The 7,547-nt window shown below is 45.5% G+C and overlaps 1 protein-coding gene across 2 annotated transcripts in view; it reads left to right on the top strand.

Annotated features, from left to right (window-relative positions):
- Positions 1–3,917: 3,917 nt before the first annotated feature.
- Gm38510 (predicted gene, 38510) overlaps positions 3,918–7,547 on the top strand; it is a 153,815-nt gene continuing 150,185 nt past the window's right edge. Inside the window, exon 1 of one of the 2 annotated variants that reach the window (XM_011238728.2) lies at positions 3,918–4,274. The gene's annotated coding sequence lies outside the window, so the exon portion shown is untranslated. Of the gene's footprint in view, positions 4,495–7,547 lie in introns of both variants that reach the window. The other variant, NM_001378664.1, reaches the window with a different exon arrangement.

Raw genomic sequence — 7,547 nt, 5'->3', positions numbered from 1 at the left:
CCCTCCCTCCCTCCCTCCCTCTCTCCCTCCCTCCCTTCCTCTTTATCTTCTTTTCTTTATAAGATTGCATTATTTGCTGATGTGTGTGTGTGTGTGTGTGTGTGTGTGTGCATGTATGCCAAACTCATGTTCACACATGTGTCACTGTATCCATGTGGAGGTCAGAGGATAATTTCCAACACTTGGTTCTCTCCTATCATGTGGCACTCAGGTCTTCAGGCTTGGCAGCCAGTGCCTTTACCTGCCGATCAGCCTATCTTCTCTCTCCTTTCTCCTCCCTCCCTCCCTCCCTGCTTTCTTTCTTTTTAAAGATGTTTTCATACTATTTTGATCATATTCTTTCCCATTTCCCAACTCCTTCCCGGCCTCCCTACTTACCCAACTTATTGTTCTTTTTCTATCTTAACCCCTCAACATACCTACCCCACAAAACCCCCATGGAATCTGATTTGTATCAGCCAATTACACTGTTAGTTCCAAAGCTCTTCTCCCAGCCCCACACGGCAGTGTTGGTGGGAAATAGAAAGACTTCAGCCAGGTAAACAGAAGGATTTTGATTGGTACATAATCCTAAAGGCTGGTTTCTGTTTATCAGAAAAGCAAGTTTCCTAAAGTGGGTTTCTGTTTGCCAGGAAGCATCCCTAATCCTCCTTCCCTCAAAGCTCAGCTACCTTAGGTCAGGGCACCGAGTTCTCAGTCAGTCTGGACAGCCTGCATCCACTCAGATCCCCACCCTCCTGACAGCCATGTAAAATCTGCTTGCTTTTCTCTCATTTGCTCTTCTTTCTGCCTACTCCCACCCACCACCTCCCCTGAGGAGACCTTGGCAGTTTGATCCCCACCCCCACACAAGCATTATAGTTTGGTAGTCTCTTTGTGCCATAGCTTATACTGTTAATCCCACAGAATGAGACTAAAATGACTACCACCATTTTTTAGCCAAATTCGATGCAAGCGTTATTAAATATTGACTAGGAAGAAGGATAGTGGCCAGGTCCATACTCAGGATTCCCACAGAATGGCCAAGAATTACATTAGTTAGGTGCTTATAAAGGCACAGCCCACAAGGGTCCATACTTTCTGCCTTCATCCAGTAGGGGGCAGGCATATGTTCCGACATATTTCCTGCCTATGTGTGATCAAGCACAGCCTGTGCAGTTTGTGCAACCAACCTTGTTTACAGAAGTGAAAACATGCGGCTTGTTACCTCACACGAACAATGGCTCCCAGCATTCCAGGGAGTTATCTGTCCCCAGGCAAGTGGGGCTAACAGGTTAGAGGCATTTCTGTTTTATAGATCTTTTAACCACAGTAATGTAAACTTAAAACATAACGTTTGCCCGCCCAGTATGTGTGAAGGTTCACATGTGTGTATACAGGCTTGCATGTGTGTGTGTGCATGCCAAATGTTAGCTGTGCTTGTTAAACATCTGGAGACAGCTCACAGAGGGCCTCTGAGTGAGCAGAATGGGCTTTTAATTGCTGAGCCATCTCTTCAGCCCCAGAAGTTGTTTTTGTCTCTCTTCGTTTCAGTTTCTTCTGAGACAGAGTCTTCTTATTGGCTTACACTTGCTTCGAGCGGATGATTCTGCTGCTTCAGCTTCTTGAGATGCTCAGATATGTGCCACTGTGCCTAGCTGGAGAAAATACCCCCTTCCCCTTGTTTTAGATTTATTTATTTTTATTTCATGTGTATGAGTGTTTTGTCTGCATATATGTATGTGCTTCTTGAATGTGCAGTACTGGAGAAGACAGGGCTGAATGCCCTGGAACTAGAATAACAGACGTGCTGTCATGTAGGCATTGGAAATCAAACCTGAATCCTCTAGAACAGCAGCCAGTGTTCTTATCAATGGAGACATCTCTCCAGCCCCCTTAAGAATGTTTCTTAAGGTCTTAATTCCATCTTCTCTCTCTCTCTCAACCTCTCTCTCTCTCTCTCTCTCTCTCTCTGTCTCTCTCTCTCTCTCTCTCTCTCTCTCTCTCTCTCTCTCTCCCTCCCTCCTTCCTTCCCTCTCTTCTTCTCTTCCTCTCTCCCTTACTGCCTAAAGCTAGTTCCTCAGTGGTGGCAAGATGCTGACCAATAGTGTTGAGGACAGTCTTTTCCAGACCTAGAGGGATGGCTGTCCTCATCCAGCAAGTCCTCTGATATGACCACCTTGGTCATGTGCTTGCTTGTTTTACTGAATTTGGGATCAAACCCAGTCATTATGAAAGCTAATTCTTAGAGTCAGGTCCCTCCCCTCTCCAGCCTCTCCTTCCTTCTTCCTTTTTCCTTGTGTATGTGTGTGTGTGTGTTGAGACAGGATTTTCTTTGTGTAATCCTGACTGTCCTGGAACTCTCTCTCTCTCTGTAGACCACCAGGCTGGTTTTGCCTCCCGAGTACTGGGATTAAAGGCCTGTGCCACCGCCACCGGCTCTTCCTCTTTCTTATTTGAGTCAGAATCACACCGTACAGCTTAGATCAGGCTGACCTTGAATTTATGATCCTCTTGTATGAGCACCAGTGCTTACTTACCAGGCCAATGTTGCCTGATATGGCCAGTGAGAAATGAATCTTGACTAGGCACAGGTTGGGGGAGTCACAGCAAGACCGAGGCTGTGACAAGTTTATTACAAGTAATCAGACTCTTTATACTGTTATCAGAAACAAAATATAATGGCAGCTGAGAGGCAGAATACAAAGGTAGTTGCTAAGAAACAATAACATTTTCAAACTATACAGGGCACAAGAGATTAGTGTCTGAGACCAATTGCCCTGCCAATTGGTCTATATGCTTCATTGACTTCTTAGTTTGGGTTGTGTTGCTATGAAGAGACACCATGACTATGGCAAGTCATTGGGGGCTGGCTCACAGTTTCAGAGGCTCAGTCCATTTTCATCATGTCAGGAAACAGCAATGTGCAGGCAGACATGGTGCTGGAGATAGAGCTGAGAGTTCTATATCTTAATCTGCAGGAGAGTCTTTGTGCCACACTGGGCATAGCTAGAGTATGGGAGACCTCAAAGACCACCCCCCCAACAGTGACATACTTCCTCCAACGAGGCCACACATACTCCAACCAGGCCACACCTCCTAGTAATGTCACTTCCTATGGGCCAAGCATTCAAACCTATTAGTCATACCACTTGATCAAACCAGCACAATAGAGAAACCGAGGTGGCCTGAATACATCACTGTTTGAGGAAATGCCCCTGTTTCAGGAACTGAAAGCCACACAGTGCCCCAGGAGGTACAGACTTCAACCTGAACAACTTATGACGCTTGTACCTCAAGTGGACTAGACCAGGCCAGTTCCATGATTCCTTACATTATTGCTCAGACTCCTAGGATTATCGATTACATGACTGTAGCTGGTTAATCATGTGTGTTTTAACATCATTTATAGATTGGCTTAGGTCTAGTGCATTCTGGTCCCCCAAACAAACAACATTTCTTTACTGTATCCTTTACTGGGGATGGGGATGGGAAAATTATAGCAAGATTCCTGATGGGGTAGGATGCAAAGGATGCTGAGACTCTTATTTGCTTATCTGAGAGAGAGAGAGAGAGAGAGAGAGAGAAAGAGAGAGAGAAAGAGAGAGAGAGAGAGAGAGAGAGAGAGAGCAAGTACCACAGGATGTTATCTCACTTGTCCTCAGTGCTCATTGACAAATGGGGACTCTAAGGGGAAATCCTTTTTTTTTTTTTCTTTTGTTTTTTTTTTTTTTTTTTTTTTTGAGACAGGGTTTCTCTGTGTAGCCCTGGCTGTCCTGGAACTCACTTTGTAGACCAGGCTGGCCTCAAACTCAGAAATCCACCTGCCTCTGCCCCCCAAGTGCTGGGATTAAAGGCGTGCGCCACCACCGCCCGGCCAGAAATTCTTTTCTTTAAAAAATACTTATCATCTGTATTTTACATTTTCTTTTTGGACAACAGCCTGTTACTTGAACAACTTCAAAGAGAAAGGCTATGGCTCTGAGCGAAAGCTGGTAACAAATGCTTGTGGGTTTCAAGTAGAGGTGGTGGCAAACGGGAAGTACTGGCCAAGCTTTACAGAAGCTCAGAACTGCCTCTCTTGTGCCCCTGTTACATCATCTCTGTTATATTTCCCCTGTACTAGTGTGGGGAAGTCATTTCTGCTTTCTCCAGAGATACCTGTCTTAGTCCTCTTTATAGACCACAGTGTGTGTCGGGAGCCTGGAAAGGAGACTGAGACCATGCGCATCATCAGAGGGACACGAATGCAGAAGTGAAGGAGCGGCTTGGTCCTCCACTTCTTTGGGCAGAAGGTGCTGAGTGTTCTTTGCTTTCTCAGATGCCTCTGTGTGACACTGGCTGCAGACCCGTGGAAGTAGCTCCTGAGTTTGATGGCTCAGGGAACTTGGTTCCAGCTGTGAGGCACTGGCCATCAGGGGCTCTTCCTAGGACTTGCTACCATTTCCAATACCTCTTCCTAGAAAACACACTCACTCACTGGTGGTTGGATCAGAAAGGATCTCTGTTGGCAAGGTAAGGTGTCTCCTGTCTGACCTGTCCTGGATGTCTTAGTCTGATTTCTGAGTCTCAGCTCTAAGATGTTCAGAGCTGACCAGACCCTTTTGCAGTCATCTCGCTGAGATGAACTGACATTTTACTGTCATTTTGAAAGTCATACTTACCAAAAGGATTGGAATACTCTGAGCTGAACAGTTAAGGCACACTGGTGTCAGGGGGAAATCCATGTTGGGGAGGAAATAAGGCAAAAGACAAAGGATCATTTTATGTTTCCTGTTAACGTATCCACCACCCCCAAGTGGAAATCCCACCAGAGCAAAGACCTTGCCAGCCTCGTTAGATACTGTATTTGTAGCATCCAAAATAGTCAAAAGTGCCGGGCACTGGTAGTATACATTTTTAATCCCAGCACTTGGCAGAGGCAGAGACATGCAGGTCTCTGAGTTCGAGGCCAGCCTGGTCTACCACGTGAGGTCCAGGACAGCCAGGGCTACACAGAGAAACCCTGTCTTGAAAACTGAACCAAGCTAAATCAAAATAAAAAAAAAATAGTCAAAAGTATTCATATACTTGATAAACAGAAGGCTAGCTAGCTGGATAAATAAATCCTTATCGTTTCCTAGGGTCACATTCTTGGGATTTCTTTAAAATTTTTAAGAAAGTAATTCTTATATTTATCTATCTGTCTGTGCTATAGTGTTTGCGAATCAGTCCTTTCCTTTTACCGAGTGGGCCTGGCTGTCAGGCATGGCAGCCAGTGCCTCCACCTACTGAGCCATCCTACATCCCTTTTTTTGTTGTTTCATTTTATTTATTTGAGACAGGGGTTCAGGTAGCCCACGTTGGCCTTGAACTTATCGTGCAGCTGAGGATGACCTTGAACCCCCAATCATCAGCCTGCTGAGATTACAGACTTGTCCTACCCTGTCTGTTTTTATATGCTGCCAGTTATTGACCCCACAATTTTGCACACGGTAGGCAAGCACTGTACTACCCAAGCTCGTGCTGCCTTCCCAGCAGGAATTCTCTTCTGACTCTCTTAGAAGATTAGGTCCCTCTGCTGAGGTTTCGAAGCACTTGAGTTGAGAGGCACCCACTACATTGATGCTTTCCCTCTTCTCTCCAACCCCTTCCCTGGAAGACTGTATAGTTGTGGAAATTGCAATTAATTAATTAATTAATTAATTTTCTATTTGCTTTGAGATAGAACCTCACTATGTAGCCCATGCTGGCCTGGAACTCTCAAGGTGAAAATCAAGCTAGCCTAGAACTCACCTGCATCTGGCCACTCTTCCCTTCCCCTACCTCCCAGGGCTGAAGCTACAGGTGTGCGCTGTCATGCATGGCTTGAGTTACAGGTGTGCACTGTCATACATGGCTGAGGTTGCAGGTGTGCTGTCATGCATGGCTTGAGTTACAGGTGTGCACTGTCATGCATGGCTGAGGTGGGGACTAGCTGTCTGCTCAGAGGTCAGAGAATTGGGGAATCCTCTCAGCTCAATGTCCAGGGCCTATGAGAAGAAGAAGGCAGTGGCTGCTGTCTGTGAAGGAAGGACCTGTGTCATCTATGCATCTCTCTCTTTATCCATTCCTTAGGTGATGGGCACCTAAGGTTGAGGGTGCTGGTTGCTCTGTCCCAGGACAGGTGCTCTGAGTCACATCCCTAGGATGCTCCTTAGAGAAAATCCATACTCCTCTCCATCCAATGTCTTAACTTAGCTGCTTCAAGTCATGGTGCAATAAACACAGGGGCTCAGGCATCTCTGCCATATGCTGCTGACATAGGGGCCATTTGCAGCTATATTTGCTTGTTTTCTTTTCTTTTTCTTTTTTTTTTTTTTTTTTTTTTTTTTGAGGCAGAATTTTATGTAACCCAGGTTGGGTTCCAACTTACTGTATAGCTGAGGACAACCTTGAACATAAGAACTTCCTGCCTCTTATCTCCTAGGTGCTGGGGTTACAATTACATGTCAAATGGGTTTTATATAGCACAGGGATGGAGCCCAGGATTTTGTGCCTACCCGGCAGACTCAGCTCTACTAACTGAACTACACACTCAGTCTTTCAGTTCTTCTTCTTTTTTAAAAAAGATTTATTTATTTATTTTATGTATATGAGTACACTGTAGCTGTTCATATGGTTGTGGACCTTCATGTGGTTGTTGGGAATTGAATTTAGGTCCTCTGCTCACTCTAGTTGGCCCCACTTGCTCCGGTTCAGCCCAAAGATTTATTTATTACTATATGTAAGTACACTGTAGCTGTCTTCAGAAGAGGGCACCAGATCTCATTACAGGTGGTTGTGAGCCACCATGTGCTTGCTGGGGTTTGAACTCAGGACCTTCAGAAGAGCAGTCAGTGCTCTTACCCACTGAGCCATCTCACCAGCCCCCCTTTCAGTTCTTTATTATAGTCTGGACAGACAGACATCTGTGGCCAGATGTTCAGTGGGTTTTTTTGCAGAAGAGTGACTGGTTCTGATTTAGTCAGGGAATTTGTAGCTATAAGAATTCGTTCATCTTTTAGCTCCAAAGGCTTATTTCAAAACTGAAGCTTTGGGCTGGAAGACAGCAGGTGTTCCTTATTTTAAAATTTCAGAAAAAGGACAAAGCCCTAAGACCTGCTCTAAGGTTAAAAGATGAAGCTGATTATTTATTTGGGCCTGGTTGCCAGAGCTCTTGATATGCAAATGTACCTCGGAGAAGGTATGCAAATCAAGGCGGGGTCCCCCATCTCTCCCCCCCCCCCCTCATAGGAAGAGCAATAAAGCCTTCCTTCCTTTCTGCTGCAGATTTCGAACTCCAATCGCCTGAAGTGTGCTAAGTAGTTGCTCGGGCAGTGGGGTCCACACAGCTGTTCCCATGTTCCCATGTTGCTTGGAACCGCATTGTTTTCCCTGGTTTGCCCACCCTACTACCCTGCGTCACTCGCGACATCTTGAGAGGCTCCATTCAAGCCCCCCTTCAAGTCCAGAAGTGTTCTCTGACTGCAGCCAATCAGGGCAGCTTGCTTTGATTTCCCACGCTGCACCTGATTATCTTTCTGATTGAGTAAATAAATAAAGCTACA

The sequence above is a fragment of the Mus musculus genome, chromosome 1, assembly GCF_000001635.26.
Source record: "Mus musculus strain C57BL/6J chromosome 1, GRCm38.p6 C57BL/6J".
Classification (NCBI taxonomy): domain Eukaryota; kingdom Metazoa; phylum Chordata; class Mammalia; order Rodentia; family Muridae; genus Mus; species Mus musculus.
The sequence above is the reverse complement of the archived record's forward strand: the minus strand, read 5'-3'. Positions and strand labels throughout refer to the sequence as shown.